The following is a 19,231-nucleotide window of genomic DNA, read 5'->3' as shown; positions in this document are numbered from 1 at the left end:
TCCAGAAAAATTGCTGATGTTACTAGGTTTACTTGAAGAAGGTCGGGGGTCATAACGATCGAAAAATTGTGAAAATGCTACTAAAGATGAGGACGGTATTCTGAAGAATCAGAATAATAGAATTAATCATTCCTCATATAAAAAATTCCAAAATGGGAAACAATTTTATTGCATGTTAAAATGTGTATTGTGTTCATTTGCTCTCAAATAATAAAATATTCGTAAGTTAAGTGTTTACATGTTATTTGTTTTTCGTTATTTTTTCGTTTTTATTACGTCTATGAATGTTTCGGTTTTGTGGTTTCCTTTAAACATCATATACACTTTGTTCTATTTATACTGAAATAGGATTTCGTAAGTGATTACAGAACTACCATGTATATTTAATTAGGACAGTTCATTTTTTTTTAATTTCACTAGTCACTACACGTGAATATGTTTGCTGTGGGTCATTGTTGATGTAAGTATTTACTGTTTTTCCCATCTACATAATAAACTATTATCTGTATAGTTATTAATGTGCAGCTATTTTTTATTTTTAAATGTTCTTCTTTATGGTCAATGGGGCATCCATCCGGCTCCCAAACATTAAGCGATTGCATCTTGCGTTTTAACTGAGAGATATTTTATGATAAATTTCAATCATTCTTTCAAATGCAATTATTGGTACCACTCTGGCATTCATTTGACTTGGCAGTCTTTGAAATTATTTTTCATGAGTTAGATTGCTCTTATAATTATTAGAATCGTGGAGTTTTTTTCTAACAAATAGGTTTCTTATCAAATCGCACATAAGCCTTTAGTGTTTTGTTATGTTTTGTTTCAGCTTGTCACATATTTTATGATGTTGAAATTTTAGATTTAGATTATCATAAAATCATTGATTTAAATTATCTATGCAACAATACTTATTTTTTTTATTTTTATTGTAAAGCGTTTCTCTTTAAGAAAATCCTTATCTATTATAATGAAAGATAGTTTTCCAGGTTGTGGGTTTTCTGTGTGTATCTATTGTTACTTTCAATATCCTTGGTTCTAACTCTCTAGATTATAGTTTATCATATTAAATAACACTTATAATGCTTACATAAGTAATTACATATATTGCTAACATAAAAACATACAAAAAACAAGAAAAGAAATAAAATGAATTACAGTAATTACAGCTCACATTTTAAAATTAATTTATTACGGAGTGCGTTTGGATTTGTCAAATGCTCGGAGCTGAATTGATAACGCCACTGGAATTTGCAGAAGGCCTTTCTCCGAAATGGAACGCTTTAAAATCCCACACCAACGGTTCACGCTGTTGTTCGAACATTTTACACGGGGTGATGCTGGCTTTTAATTAACTCCAACAGCGCTAACAGAAAATTGAAATATCAAGCAATGAACAAGCGCTTCTTAATATAATGGTGTTTTTATTTTGCTTCATGCGGCTACTCTAGTACTATTATTGCTAAATGAAACTGTTTTAATATGACGAACATTATTATCGGCTATCGAAGAAGGCAATTTTACTACAAATGCGTCAACGATCGAGTGTGAGAGGTGTTGTCTTTTAGATACTTTTAAATAGTAATATAAGTTTATAAACACCTAAATTAATATATGGATCTCATCTGAAGTTCAAGTTTATCAATATGAAGTTCTCTCTATCGGTTGAACTGTCACGGTTACGTTTAAAAGAGCCGGATTGTCATCTGTTGGGCCGATATGTGAAATATGATTTTTATATGACGTTTCAATTTCGAAAAAGATTGATGACACATAACACCCTGCCTGTAAGCCCATCCTTCAAACCCGTTCCGTTTAATATTCACAAGCAACAAGAATTGGAATACACACAAGGAGGAAATTCCTAAAACTGTTGAAAAGGTGGACATCCTTTACCGTGCTAAAATTCATCATAACGGTGAGTATGCTATATATTTCAAAGTCACAGTTCGCGCATGCATGGAGTATTGCTGTTACATCCGGTCCGGAGAATTTATCACACGTCTCTCACCGAGTTCTCAAAAGAGTCTAAAATCTAACAGGTTCCATAATATCGACCAAGATTCAACCCTTTTTTAATAGCCGCAATACCTCATCATTGTGCGTGTGCACTTTAAAGAAATGTGCCTAGATGAACTCAGAGCATGTCTTCATCATTGACGGACATACATCCGACTACTATGCCAAGCAGAAAAATCACACCTTTTCACTGTATAAATCCCAAGATGCCGTCTACTCTAATAGTTAATTCCTTTGACTGATAGCGTTTTCACTTTTCTCTTGTTTCCTACTTCCGTAAATCTGCGGCGGATTAAACGTGATGTGAACAAGCATCTTTCTGCGCAACTTCACAATCTCCTGTTAAACACAGTCCCAGATAGTAGCAACTAACGTTTTAAGTGGCAATAAAATATGTTTGGCGTGAAAATTAATATAAAGTTTAAAGAGTTACATTTAAACCCGTGTCTTCGCTGTGATTACTTATAGAAAATGGACGCATCATAAAACTATATATTTGCAATTTATATTAAATATGGATTTTCAAAATTAGTTTGACGACAGTTGGATCCCGTAAAAACATTTTAACACCAACGGCACTTGATGTTGTAATCATTATTTTCTTTTATACATTTATACGATGGTAGTTCGAGGCAGGAGATAGTATTCGATATTACTTATTTATTAGCATTTCATAATGTAAATTTATGCAAGTTATTATTGTGTGCAAGGTTCCTCCTTATCATTTTATCTAAATATTTTATATATAGTTTGATTAATTTGTATATGAAAATGGTCCTTTTTGGCCTTTGTCTCTTAACCACACAATATATCAAATGAATACGTTTTGAATGCTGAACACAACGCATCTTTTAATATATAAACGCATTTTATTTGCTTATATCAGATATATATCGATGCTAAAGATCCTTAGCAATGTAGTGCTGTTTTTTTTCCATTTTTTTTTCTTTTTCTTAACCGCATGGTGGAATTCTGCGTTCGAGAGTGATGGTAGTAGACCGGTGTTCTTGGTAACGGCTCGATATTTAAAAAAAAAATAAAATGTCATCCGCTTCAAAACGTATTGATTTATATACGTAATTATTTTCAATTTTCAACAAACACAACGCTTCAAAAGCAGGCAAAGAAGAAAAAAATTATTTCCTAATTTCAATTTTTTCTTTATATTTAAACAAAAATGCGTTGTTTTCAGCTTTAAAAACGTATTGATTTATATACGTAATTATTTTCAGTTTTAAACTAACACAACGCTTTAAAAGCAGGAAAAGAAGAGAAAAATTTTTCTTTCCCATTATATATATATATATATATATGTGTGTGTGTGTGTGTGTATATATATATATATATATATATATGTATATATGTTTATGCATATAATTAGGGTTTAATAATTTAATAATTATATATATGTATATATATATATAAAATTATAGTTTAATAATGTATTATTATAGTAAATAATTATTTATTTAGCTATATATTTACACATATATGTACGCATATATATAGAAAGAGAGAGAGAGAGACAGAGATTATGAGAAATTAGATGTAAAAAGTAAAGTGGCAGATCGTAAATTCAATATAAAAAAGAAAACAAAAAGGGGAGGTATTTTCTCCCGAAATAAATCAAAGTTCCATACAACCAACGGACTGTATATACACTGGGCATGCCAACAACTTGGTTACAAATTAATCATATATGGAGGTGAGGAATGATAGATGAATAAACAGGTAGACATTTCTCTACTTGCACATACCCGTCTATTTGTTTGTTTGTTTGTTTGTTTGTTCTCTACTCTTACGATTCCGCATTGCTTATTGCTGTTAAAACTTTCATATATTGTTTTACCATCAATGCTTCAAGCAAACTACCATTTACTTTATATATATATATATATATATATATATATATATATATATATATATTTACAATAACTAAAATGAACCAATTCCTAAACATGATACTTCCTACATGTCTGGCAAAAAAAGGGTTGCCTCATCAGCAAAGATACACATCTCATTAACAATTTCAATAAATAAGTCATTTATTTATATAAGAATTTATAAAACCGACTCTTCGTATAGATGTGATATCAAAGCAAATGGATGTACAACCATCGATGACAATCTGAACTTTTTCTTGTGTAAGAGTATTATTATCGTATAAAAATTCTTTCGGTAATCACGTACAATTACATTTTCTATGAAAACACCTACATGTTCGATCTTGTCAAAGATATTAATGTATTAAGAGCCATCATCACATCTTCCTCTCTTTTGTCAGGTGCATTATATATGTGTTCAGAGATAGCTATTCAGACATGCCCCGTAGAACGGACTTGAATCAATACGTGCTGTCAGTCAAATAAAAGTTTAGCATTTACAATATAGTGGACTAGTGCATGATTGGTTATTGATTTTAACGAGGGAATAGGGGATCGATGATTCAGCGAGTCAGTTCATCCACAAAATATATTCTAGAAAATGACTAAGTCGATAAATCAAGTATTGATGTTGCCACAACTAGCTCTTCCTTCTCGAACAGGATCCACAAAATGTTTCTTTTCATATAGGTCGACTAAGTCTATTCCATTGCCGCAATGTTACATCGATGTTTAAGTACTTCAATGGAATATGTTTCGAGAAAACTGGCAAATAGCTACATCTCAATAATCAATGCATAGATCTTTTCTTCATGTGATTCATCACATATCAAACCCCGAAAACAGTCAAGGATAATAGTTGGCTGTACGGTAGTCTCTGAGACAATAGTGGGTTTAAGTTAGTAGTGGAAATGGTAAAAAATGTATTATATAGGCATCTCATCAGGAACTTAGTTTTACATTGAGCCTGAAGAACATCATCTTGTAGTCAGATTAGCAAGCTGAAAAGGAGTTGGCCAGTACTGGGAGGCTTTCTGCTCTAAGAGTTTATTTTAGTCGGCCTGTTAGACTTTGGATTCTCTATCTGGTCTATTTCTCACTGACTGCACCAACATGTCTATGCATACTATGAAAAAAGCATTTCGCAGACCAGTATCTCTAATTAGTATTCTATTATGGATATAGTCCACTTCCTATAAAAGGGGACAAGGCGTTTCCTTTGGAAATAAAGACGATTAAATAAATAATCTTATTTAGAATCACAATTTAATTTTTGGATTAAATGAAGAAGAATGTTGATTTTTTTATAAACAATGAGCTATACTTATTTTTTATTAAATATTAACATCATTTCTTGTACTTTAATGATTCTGAATTAACATTCAGTATAGAATTTAACATATTTGAATCTGTTTACATCCAAAATGTGTATAAATACATATTAAAGAGAATGGTAGCAAACACGCATTTGTACGTTTACATTAATTTAGGGACGTTATTATTTATTAATCAGACAATGCAAAATAATTTCATTTAACTTTCGAACTCTTATGTGAAAATAATGATTTAGTAAAACGGAATATATAAAATCGAGACAAAAATAAGAAAATATACTCCCGGGAAAGATCGCACAGAGTCGGCTAGTACTGAATACAATAAAATATGTTTTGTGGGAAATTCTTATTTAAACAATACCAAAAAATACTATTCGTAAAATATCTCAGTTTAATCAGTTTTCGCGATGATCATGACATTTTAACCAAAGAGTAACATAATACCGACGTGCAAGTAATGAGCTTTTTTTATATAAATGAATATAAGCAAATCCTATTAAGAGCAAACCATGCTAGGAAAATTAAAGAGTTTTTTCGACCATTGCTCTGACGGATCATGTAAAGTTCTATTGCACAGTGTGATATGAAAGTTCAACCGACGTAGCTCATGAAATAGTTATTTGGGCACATAGAAAACAGTTGAAAATAAATTAATTGTTTCTCAAACGAAATAATAATAATAATAATAATAATAATAATAACAATAACAATAGTAGTAGTAATAATAATAATAATAATGATAATAATAATTGTTATTATTATAAAATACTACTAATAATAATACTACTAATAATAATGATAATAAAAATAACAAAACAAACATTAATAAACAATATTAATAACAATCACAGAGCAAGCAGATGCAGAAAGCATAATTGTATTTCAAATCTAAAATATAATTAATAAAACCTGATAAAAAAAGTGTAATGCTATTAAAAAGACAATGCAATCTCGTTCATTTCCGCATACAAATACTGATATTTATAAAAACGTTGTCGAACGAAACTCTCGGATTAAAATGGCGTCATTATTTCGCGATTTTCTATTCTCAGTTCGAAAAGAATTAGTCGATACTAATTTCTACATAATAAGGCGGATATTACAGAATATGCGCTGATAAGAATAGGCGAAACAAAACAATATTTTTGAGAATAAAAGACTGTTTTATATTTTATTTCTGTTTTTTTTTTCAAACGGTTCTTAATTACCAAGAGAGAAACATCAGAATTATGTATGTTCAATAACTACTACTAGTTGTCAAAACAAAGTGACACTCACAGATACTTGCTCCTATGAATTATACTTTCATAGGCATTAGCCAATTAGAAAAATATAGAATCACAATGCATTTATAAGGAGGATACAAAACTACACAGTAATATCTATTTTTTGTACGTTTACTTACAAATAGCCACGTTCAAAAAACGAATAGGTTTCAAAACTTATCTAAATTCAATAAGAATATGAAGTCGTTTATTTACGAAAAAGACAATGATAAAACGGCTGTCTATCTATCTATCTATCTATCTATCTATATATATATATATATATATATATATATGTATATATATATATATCTTCTTTATTTCTTCCTAGATATACATATAGGTATGTGACCTTATATGTATAGATATAAATGATATGCGTGTGCAAAACGTGCTCTAATGAACTACTCTGTTAATTTTTATTCTACACACTTGAGAATTCATACTGTATTCGAACCTGTGAAACAAATTCTCTTCCTACGTTAGCCGAATAATGATAAGGAATCCAACTTTTAAAAATTACAAATTTACAGGTCTAAGCTGACTAAATGTGTATCTCTTTCGCATGCGAAATCATACATTTTTCCATTTGACTACCTTTACTTTTTTAGACTTTGTTTCTATGTTAACAAATAACGCGTGAGAGCTATATGCTTAGCGTTAGATTCTTACTGATAGCAGCCAAGTTATTTATTTAATTTTTTTAAATCACTACTGTATATTGGGTATAATCAAGCAATAGTGTATTAGCTCTATAATAATAAATATGAAGTATGTATGATTAAATATTATATCTAAGCGTACTTTCCGACTGAGCAATGCTGGGTGGTCTGGTAGTACTATTTGATTTACTGTGATCATATGTTCTTGTTCTCCGATATTTCATTGTTATATATTTCATGTTTGTTGCCTTTTTTTTTATAAAACTCGCTTCTAAAATGCTCAACTATTTATATTTACACTTTTCATCCTCATCACCTTTTTTTTTTATTTTTCTATGTGTTCTCATGTTTTTATAAGAATGTCATCTTCCCAAATCTGCCAGGGTGATTTTCTAATATGGTAGGGATACGAGAATTTTTTTTTTAATTCTCCTCATGTAAATTCGATTCAATTAAATGTGTACGTTTTAGTAAGCTTTACACCAATGTATTCCATTTAAGCATGCATGTGTATAGTCGGTTACTTAATGAGTATGAGAGGTACATTTCGCACTCGGGGGTTTTCTGTGATATCCAGTTTTTTTTTTATCAGTACCTTTCTTTTCATTGTGTCAATTATGTGATTGATTCTAATTTGTGTTTGTCAATTGACCACTTTAAAATGAATTTCATAATGCATCTACGATTATTAACATTACTTTTATTTTTCTCATGTAAAAGTCTTCGTTCTTGCTCCTTTTTATGTTCTATTAATCTGCATATTTAAATTACAGTAAAGTGCAGTGCACTTAATGTTCTAAGGCCCCCAAAAATGTGTTTTATATATTATATTCGGATCAGTTAGCTTCACATAGTAAACCGTTTACTGTTTTGTCTTTTCTCTTTTGTAAAACAAATCTATATCTTTTTTGTAATAGTAATATATTTGGTCGATTTTCTTATTTATTCTTTACAAAGGATGAATCCTCGTATCGGATGCCAGAAATATTTCAGGTTCTCCAACTAAACGACCGTAAATAATAATACACGTCATTCTAAGCGCAGTTTGTTTGTATTTCCCTTGAATATTGCTTATCCGGTAGATTCTATTGTCTATTGGCGTATAATTGGACGATCATAGACATAATGGCAGTTGTGGTCAGTGTAATATATAGAAGTAGAAATTGGACCTCAATGATTTTAGATCCGATGTTGCTTGTTTATAAAGAATTCCATAACAAAATTAGGTAGACAGGTCGACCAGTCAAAGCGATCGTTGACAGGGAGAGATTTGGTCGCCAGGTCACAGAACTGTTCGGGAACGATACTTTTGAGAAGTCCTTTTCAGGGCATCACAAAAAGCAGATAAAAAAAAGTCCGTCTCTGGTTTCTCGCAAATATAGAGCGGCGGGCATCTGATAGACGTGACGAGATGGAAATAAATGGCAACTAAAACTATAGCAAAAAAGTGACATCTCACCCTTCTTCTAAAGATGAATAACGATGACGTCACTTCAACCGTGGACATTCATGGTGACTGAATTCAACCATTTATCCAGACAGAAACTAAATTTGCTTCTGTTGCTATGCATTGAGATAGCTTTTCCTCCAGATGTGATAAATGACGGGGCACAAATCACTCGGATACACGGCCAAATTACACGAGAGCAGGATAAACAGGTAGGTTCACGTTCGGTTTATAAACCTTCTTAAATGGCTGATGTGTCATAATTGCGAATATGGGCACAATGCGAGACTATTAGGTTGTTTTTGAAATTATTTTTATGAGTCCGATTAATTCTATAATTATTAGAATTGTGGAGATATTTCTAAGATTCATGCCCAAGTTTAGTATGTTGTTATACTCCCTCTTATTCATTCGGTTTAGGATCATTATAGATGTTCTGGTGGCTGTTGTTGTCCGTGCCTTAAGTGAGTATAAGGTTTATCATAATACACAGTATCATCCGTATTTCAGATGTTAATATCAATAGATTTGTTATTGTGGAATATTATTTGAAATTGACAAACAAATTTTAAAACAAAAACGCGAGACAAAAGAGCTAACAAAAAGTCTTTATAATTGTGGAATTCGTAAAAAAATAACATATAAAATAGTGTTTCCCTCTTCCACCGTCCATATCCGTTTCTTTTGTCCTTTCTCTCTGCCCCCCCTCTCTCTCTCTCTCTCTTTCTCTCTCTCTCTCTCTCTCTTCTATTCTTTGTTATGCTCGTCCTCTCTTTAAAACTGAGCGGTTTATTATATTTCACTCGATAAGATTTTTTTCTAATAGAATATTTTTTCAAATATTTTTCAAAAACTTTATTTCAAACGCAAAAACAATGACCGCCTTTAAAAACAAGGCTCCAATTTGAATGGAGCAACATAAAGGAAAAATAAAGACAAAAAGTCGTCGGTGTTTCTCTGAAGAGAAATAAAAGAGGATGGGCGTTTCTTTAAATAATACTTTTTTGAAAAACCACACAAAGAAAACGAGAAAAAAGAAACCGTTTGGACGTCTGTGTTGAATCTAAAGCGAATAGAGTAGAGCTGACAGTTATGGTTACTTTAATCCCCCAGAGTCGAGCAACGAATAAAAGAATATCAGAATAAAAGAATGTCAGAATAAAAGAATTCAAGAATTAAAATCGATTGTAAAAATAAAAAATACTAATACGGGCAGGAATAATGTTGTTTGCTTAAATTATACTTTTTATTTATAAATACCGACTTAGCATAAACCCCATGTAAAAACCGCCTAATAGCTACACCACATCTACACATATGCTTAAAAAAGAAACTTCTTTCAACTTACCCTTTATTCTTCCAGAGAATTTAAACGCACATACTGTCCGCATATATTAAACCCACTATGATTGACAAGCTATATACCCACTTACATTATATATTAAAACTACACTTATCTTTTATCATAGAGATAAATATAGTTCCCCTAAACAGCCTCAATAATTTATTTCGCTCCTAATAAAACTTGTGCTAGACCTCACATTCCCATTGTTACCTAGCAGTTTCTACTCTTCTGATGAGAAGAATTAGGCTTCGAAATACCATGGTATATTAGAGTCCATTTTCATCCCAACCTCCTCATTTATGTATACCCTCATTAAATATATGAATAAATCTCTCTTTCTCTCTCTCTCTCTCTCTCTCTCTCTCTCTCTATATATATATATATATATATATATATATATATATATATACATACATATATATATTAACATACATTTATACCTTCATTTTCTCTATTGATCCATATATATGTATATATGTATATATATATATATATATCGCCTCGCCTGTTATTGAGCTTAGAAAACTTGCGTGTTTTTAGTGGCATTAATATTATGTCTAATATACTTTTTTCTTACACACGCAAAGGCCCTCTTACAAGGTGGAACGATAAAGGTTTAGTCCTAGAAAAGAAGATTTCATTCAATTTTCTTTTTGTGAAAACCGCTTTTCTTTTTTGTTGCAGACCATCTACTAGTTGGCCAGTTGTGTACCAATCTTAAGAGTGATTGGAGCTTTCTATCACGTCTGAAAGTTAATCAATGTTCAACGACTGATATCGGAGATGCGCCGCTGTACAACTCATACTCTTTTCCAAATAAAGTTATGAAAACAGAACACTGCCAGCACATTTAGAAATATAAATTCGAATGGTTCAATGCTTGATGGCACAGCTCAACGACGGTCTTGGCATAGTTATGGTCTTTGGTGCTGTTACAAGTGATGACCACAACATGCCGCCTCACATTTTCGAAGTCGAAGCAGTGTACCTGGATGTGGTAAAACGTGTGGTGATCCCATTTTGCAATCAGGTGACCACTTCAAGGCCCTCGGTGTGGCAGCAGGACTCGGTGCCGGCCGAAAAGTCCAAACAGACCCCAGCTTTGCTTCAGAAAAAGTTCTACGACTTTGTACGCTTCTCTCACTGCCTCCCTCTTTACTCGACCTCAACTTGCAGGTCTAATTCGTTTGGTCATACACCAAGAACATAACAAACGTGACCTCTCAAACACCAAAGCCTACCCGATCGCACTCTGCTGAGTATTCGACGAGCTCCCCCCGACGCATGTAGAAAACGAATGCTCACCGTTCCGGATCCGTATGGAGGCGGCAATTAAGGATTCAGGCGGCCCCATTGAATAAATGTCAGCTCTACTAAATTAAGTAGCCTGAATGGAATATTCTTCCGCTTCTCTATTTTAACATACTGTCTTAGCTATGTGTTTCTTTTTCATTCTGATACATACATATATAAATATGTGTATGTATATATATGCGTATACTTTTTATTGTAATACATACATATATATTTGTGTACATATATATGCATATATATGTATTAATTTATATTAATATAAATCTGTATAAATGTATATATATGAATAGTTTTTTTTTGAAAAAGAATTCCAGCAGAGTGCTCAATTAAAAGGAAACTCCAAATTGTAAGAGCGTATTTATATTTTGTGTACAGAAAGTTGTTAGTTGAGACAGATCATTGGTACCGTCGGTTTCAAGCCCGATAATAAGGCCCGTTTAAGGTATCCTTATCAAGCTCTCTTCTACTTGTTACTAACGTTAAGATATATCAGATAAAATAGGCGAGCTTCTGCAACCTATATTTAATAAAAACTGTATCCCGTAGGTACCATTTCCTCCACCCAGAGGAAATTACCTAAGCGAAAACACGACGTAACGTATTTTCGAATCACAGAGTTAATACTTCCATTTTTATTAAAACATACCTATATCTTTGACAGTGACGAATATTGGCTGAAGAGAGCTTGATAAGGATACCTTAAACGGGCCTTATTATCGGGCTTGAAACCGACGGTACCAATGATCTATCTCAACTAACAACTTTCTGTACACAAAATATAAATGTATATATATATATATATATATATATATATATGTATGTATATACGTATATATATATACATTTATACAGATTTATATTAATATGAACATTTACCATTTATACATATCACTTAATTATTATTATTATTAATAATATATATATATATATATATATATATATATATATACATATACATATCTACTTGTTACTAACGTTCAGATATATCAGATAAAATAGGCGAGCTTCTGCGACCTATATTTAATAAAAACTGTATCCCGTAGGTACCATTTCCTCCACCCAGAGGAAATTACCTAAGCGAAAACACGACGTAACTTATTTTCGAATCGCAGAGTTAATACTTCCATTTTTATTAAAACATGCCTATATCTTTGACAGTGGTTGATTCTAACAATTGCGCAATCAACACACATACAAAGAGGGGAAATCTTTATATGTGTATAAAATATAACAGGTACACATGCTAATCTATTCGATTTTTACAAACACTTTTACTAAGTATAGCTGGCTACATTACATACCCTATCCTAATAAAACCTCACATACATGATTGAATGATATTGATGCTTCATTAATGTTTATTTGAACTATATTGTCGTAGCCGTTCATGTCGACCAAGGGTATACCCCTTGCTAATGGAATCAGAGGTTGTTTCGTGACAGGCGACTCAGTTTCTGGAGAGAGGGGATCGTGCTCTGCTGCAGTATTTGACAGTTTATGTTTTTCTTAACGAAATATGGCTCTCCAATACCTGCAGCACTCATGCAGCCCCAAACAATGATATTCCCACCAACATTCTTGACTGCAGGTATGACACACTAATCTTTGTCTCCGCTACATATGCTTAATTCCCTCAGAACCAAACAAATTAAATTTCGTCTCATCAGACCATAGGACATGGTTCCAGTAATCTATGAGCTTTGTTGACATGTCTTCAGCAAATTGTTTGCGGGTTTTCTTGTGTATTGCCTTCAGAAGCGGCTTCCTCTGTAGGTGACAGCTATGCACACTAATTTGAGGAGTACAAAGATAAGTATGCAATGCCTTGGTCATCGGAATGTCATGGTCTCGGGCTGCATGGGTGCTGCAGGTAGTGGAGAGTTGCATTTCATTGAGGGAAATATGAACACCAATATAAACTGTCAAATACTGCAGCAAAACATGATCCCCACTCCCTCCGGAAATTGGGTCAAGAACAAGGATTCCAGCATGACAATGACCTCAAACACACATCCAAGACAAACGCTGCTCTTCTAAATAGGCTTAGAGTAAAAGTGATGGCCAAACATGTCTTCAGATTTAAACCCAATAGAACAACTGTGGGGTATCCCCAAGCAGAAGGTGGAAGTGCGCAATGTCTCAACTATCGGTCAGCTCCCGTCGTAATTAAAGAATGGAAGATCATTCCAGTGACTACATGTGAAGCTTTGGTAAACTCCAAGCCCAGGAGAGTAAAAGCTGTTTTGGATAATGGCGGTGGCCACATAAAATATTGAGAGTTGACATGTTGTGTGTTTATGTTGACAACTTTTCCTTAAGTGTTTACTCACTTGTGTCGCCAGGGATTTAGCTTTTAATGGCTATATTTGCAGTTACTTTGAAGGGGAAAAATTAACTATGTTTTATATATATACATTTGGTCGCTAGAAAAGCGGGAAATTTGTCAAACTACGATTAATTTTTACAAAAGAATAATTTTTACAAAGTTTTCAAAGAAAAATATTATATTATACTGATAGATACTCAAAATGTCGTCCGTGCATTTCACTGCGGCGTCGAACAGCGATTTACTTTACAACTGACACTGAACCAATCAAAAGATAGCAATCACGCATTTTATTCATGATCTTAGCTGACCTTCAAATTTCCCGCTTTTCAAGCGACTACCATATATATATATATATATATACATATATATATATATATATATATATATGGTGTGCGTGTATATATATATACATATGCATATATATATATATGTATATATTAATATATACATATATGACGACTTCATTTACTCACATAAATTAATACACGAAGATATAATTTTATGCGAAAATATTCAGTATTTACTTCAACAATGTAAAACGTCATGGAAATATATATGGTAATTCGTCATGAAACGCGGAATATTCTGTGTAGCTTAATTCCCATAGAAAATTGTCATATATATTTTCATAGCTTACTATATATATATATATATATATATATATATATATATATATATATATATATATATATATAAGTGAAAGTGACTCTGCGTGTGTTTGTGTACATTTCCCTTACAAATAACTGTCAATTTTCGGTCTAAAGACTCGAAATTTTACATAAGCGGTATTGAGATTTGGGAAAATTTGTCTGTCAAGGGGGTCAATGTTCAACGATTTTACCTTTGAACACTCTACCAAATATCTTCGCCAATTTTTTTTGTCTGAAGACTACAAGATTTTGATGTAGGGAACTAGGGCGCAGGTAAAACTTCGTATTTTGATTTAAGACCAAAATAATAAATGTTAAAGGGTCAAAATTGGGATCAAAATAAAAAAAATATATTGACCTTTGCGATCTCTACGAAATTACTCAGACAAATTTTGGTCTTTGAATTTGAAATTTTACATGAAGTGTATTCACATGTAAGGCAAGTTATGAACAGTAAATAGGACTCCACCTTAGCCGGACTGAACATCTAGTACATATATATAAGGAGAAAAACAACTGGCCGGTTCATATTGGAATAGACGTTTGGCCTTAATTCAAAAACTATCTACATCATTAGTAAAATCCGAGTGTTTAAGAAAACCTAAAACTTGTTTTTCTTTTCATTTTAGTTTTCATTAATGTTCATCTATTCGAAATATAATGAAAATAAACATCTTTGTCTAAGTAAATGATTGAGAAAAAAATCGGCATTTCATGTTACCGCTGTCCTTGGCGGACCCAATTACGCTCGATTCTCAAGTCAAACTCTTCTAGCATTATGTGGATAAACCCATAATACTTTGCAATTAAATAAAACATAGCCCAACAAACCGTTAATATCCGGTCCAAAATCAAAATGTTCTCTCCAAGTAAAATAATCTCAAATGCTCGTTGCTTTTACGACTAAATAATCTGCTTACGAAACATCGTAATCACATTGCATTGTACGAGCGAAAACATAGCCGAGGGCTAGGCTCATTTTGTTCATTTCCGCTATTCTCCTTTGAACATAATCTGTGACCAAACGCTTTGTTTAAAATTCCTCTATTCATTTTTATCATTTAGCGTCTGAAATTACTAAGAATTCGTTAAGCTAACGAAAACATTATCTTAATTACTTTATTTGTATAACTTCAAATTAATTCTTCATATCCATACATATATGATCTTGTATGAAAGTAAATCCTTGTGTTATGTAAATTGTTATTTACTTATTATGTGGAAATTTCATATGGCTGCTTAATATTATAGTAAAACAACGTAACGCGTGAATTTTGGGTGAAAACGCTTGGATAGTTTAAGATGCTACTATCGTGTCAGATTAGTGTTACACTATTATAAATGTGTTACACTATAAAAATTCGTTCAGATGTCGTGTTGCATGGTCTACATTATTAAAACCGCGCATCTTCACATTAAATAAGGCTTTTAGATTTGTATGATAAGCAATTTGCCTCTAGAATATTTCATGCTCTATTGATTATGAGTCTTATGTTTGAGGGCAATGTAGAGTAGTTTTTGCTATAAACCGAAATAGTTCATTGGTACATCAATAGTTACGGTGAGTTTCGATGTGTTGATTTGGCTTATATTATTTTAGCTCAGACTTTGTTTTAAGGCGCCTCTGGATTGTTGGTGTGAAACGGGCAGATTAATTGGTGCATACTTCTTTTGCTTAACTGATTATTTAATAGGCAACAGCATTGAATGTTTTCCAATGCGTGATTTCATATTAAATACTCTTTCAATGGAGTTAATGTTACGAAAACAATACCTCGACCTGACGGAATGAACTCTCATCTTATTACACTTATGTTACGAGGGAGAACAGTATTTCCGACAATATATATTACTGGTAATGAATGAGGAGGGTAAGGGTAAGCGTTAGCGTTAGGGAGCATTATTACTTGACACTCTTTTGTTTTAATCACCTTCACCCCAAACAAGGCGTATCGAAACTTGAAAGTAAGGGGTTAATAATTGGGACCATGCCTAAGTTAAATTAACAAGATGTTACATAGAAAAGAACAAGATGTAACAAGATAAATTACACTTGAACTTCTGAATATGTGTACAGTCAGGGTAATAGGAAGCAGAAAAGGAATTTCAATGTTTAATGTGTTAGGAAAGAAGCTATCAGAATAGAAAGATGGGTGGCATTTACGAATCCCAACATTGAAAGGATGCGATTTTGTTGCTATGCGGTTTTGATGGAGATATATTCGTCGAAGGGTGAACAAGTGTAATGGGTGCATCAGAGCACATCCCGTTAAACTATTTATGAAACAAACACATGCATTAAACATAGTAGCGATGGGCTAGGGGTGAGAAACTCGTTGACAAAGCAGGACCTATTAGATTGGATACTATTGTTTGACCCTATAAATGAGAGAGAGAGAGAGAGACAGACAGACATACAGAGCGAGAGCGAGAAAGAGAAAGAGACATGCACCAGGCCTGATGTGGCAAAGATACCCCAGGCATGGGCGAATGGTGGCTATGTTAAGGTACAAGATATTCTCAGGCGTGAGTAATTCTCTAGCACGATAGATGGAGCCCATTTTCCTTGCAGTATCCTTCGCAATGTCATCAATGTTTTTGTTCCAGTTCATATGTCCTGTGAAAGAAAAGTCGAAGAGGTTGAAGAAAGAATTCTCAGGTAGAATTTATTTGTAATGGATTTCGGTGGTTGGAGAGGCTTCTTATAATTTTAAAAGGAAAACAGCTTAGTCTTACTACAATTAAATGTTACCATCCATTTACGGCACACTTCCACTACAGTATACAGGTCGTTTTCTGGAGATTTATTTACACCCGTTTTTTCCTCCTGCATCTTATATAGCGTTGTCTCATCATTAAATATACCTATCTCGGATACAATATTATCAGAGAGATCGTTTATGAATATCAGGAATAATAGTGGAAAAAGGATCGACCCCTGACGCACTCCCGTATTAATATTATGCTTTTTAAATAAACGTTCGCATATGTATTTATATGTGCATAATTTAGATCAATTTATAATAATTGAAATAGCACAGTTTTAGATCATAAATTACAAATTGTTTCATTTTATTAGCTTCATAACGGCTGGATCAGCTGCGATATAAAATGATAAGAAAATAAAAAGAACAGAACGAAAATAAATCTTGAAATGGCGTAATTAACAAAGATAAATAAATTTAATTTCAAACAATAAATGTGACGACAGAATTATATTAAATTCATTACAAAAAGCGTCATTATACAATGGAATGTGGGAATATAATAGCCATAGTATGAATATAGCTGATTTTTAAGTACGATGAGAGAGTGTCCCGTGTTCTCTACAGTCTAGCTGTACCACTTAACGCAAATAAAACAGGTCATATGACACTTTTGGTTTGAGAATGACCTTCCGTTACGTCTATTTAAGTAGTATCCCTATCACTCTTTATACAGAAATAGCATGGGTGCCCGGTGTTTCCCGAATGTTTGCAGGTGTGTATTGATAAAAAAAGTAGTAGTAGGAAGGCAGGCCAGAACCTGTACTGCGAAGGAGGAAAAGAACAGGAAAAAAACCTGACGTCTTTGCTCTTACGACCACCGCAAAACCAGAAGTGACGAATGTTTAAATTAAGGCGAGACCATCAAAAAGACTTTCTAAAATATCGATGAAAAAGCGACCCCTCCCTGTAGAAAAGTGCCCACTTGAGGGTGAATGAATTAATGTTTTTAGCAATTTTTTGTTATTTCTCGTCTGAAGGGTCAAGCTTCAAAACAATACTAATCTTGTGAAAATCCATCGCCTCTGTCGAAATTTTTAGGCAGACGTGTAAACATACATACATACATTTATACATTGGTAACTCAAATTTTCGACCAAACACGAGTAAAAAGCTGGACCTATATCTGAATACCCTTTATGTAAAATTTCAAATGTTTAGAGCAGAAATTGTCTGAGTAATTTGATAGAGACCGTAGAGGTCAAATTGTTTTTAACTTTGACCCCTGTTATGACCCCTTAACATTTATTGTTTTGGGCTCAAATGAAGTTATTAAGTTAGATTCATGTTGAAGGAATCTATATCTAAAATTTCAACTGTTTATACCCAAAATTGGCGGAGGAGTTTCATAGAGTTCTCAAAGATCAAATCGTTGAACTCTGACCCCTTAACAGCAAAATATCTGACTGAAAACGGATTATAAAAATTTTCGCAAATCTCACTACCCTATATATTAAATTTCGAGTCTGTAGACTAAAAATCGACAGAGTTATTATGTAGGGAAATGTACACAGGCAGGCAGACACATACAGGCAGACAGATACTTTCACTTTTATAGATATGTAGATTGCATACACTTAAAAGACAAAGAATTGAGAAGTGTTAGAATAATAACAGTTACTAAGGTCATAGAGATGAAATACGTGAAATACTTCTTGAATTTCCTTATTAGATACAATGATTCACATCTTAAGCATTGATCACTTTTATGGGACTTATATCAAACCATACAACATGAAAAATGTATCTTGCTACACGTGTTATGTTGGACATATTTACTATGATCACAAAGTAGTGTCTATGTTATGTTGTGGCGGGCAATGACAAGATTCTGAACGATTATTATTATTGATTTATTAACTGTCATGTAGAAAAAGACACGCAGAGACAATGTTTTCAATAGAAAGAATATTTAGCTAAAATATTTGTGTCAAAATCAAACAGAGGAACTATAATTTGATTTATGAATGCTTATGAATAAAATATTACCGATGAATGTATGTAATGAAATAGAGGTTAGCAGTCAATTAAAAAAACAATGAATAATGAAATTGACCTAATACCAAAAAAAGAGTAGGTTTTGATACATAGTCGAGATATACAAGTAATTGCGAGAGAACGAGGGAGGGAAACATTCGACTGAGCTACTAAGAGACGATGTAAGGATTAAAGGGAGAAAGTGTTGTAAATCCCTGAGGGAAACTCCTAACAGTGAAACTGA

This window comes from Euprymna scolopes, chromosome 13 (assembly GCF_053919585.1).
Source record: "Euprymna scolopes isolate OS-2025 chromosome 13, ASM5391958v1, whole genome shotgun sequence".
Taxonomy (NCBI): Eukaryota; Metazoa; Mollusca; class Cephalopoda; order Sepiida; family Sepiolidae; genus Euprymna; species Euprymna scolopes.
This window is presented reverse-complemented; position numbering follows the sequence as displayed.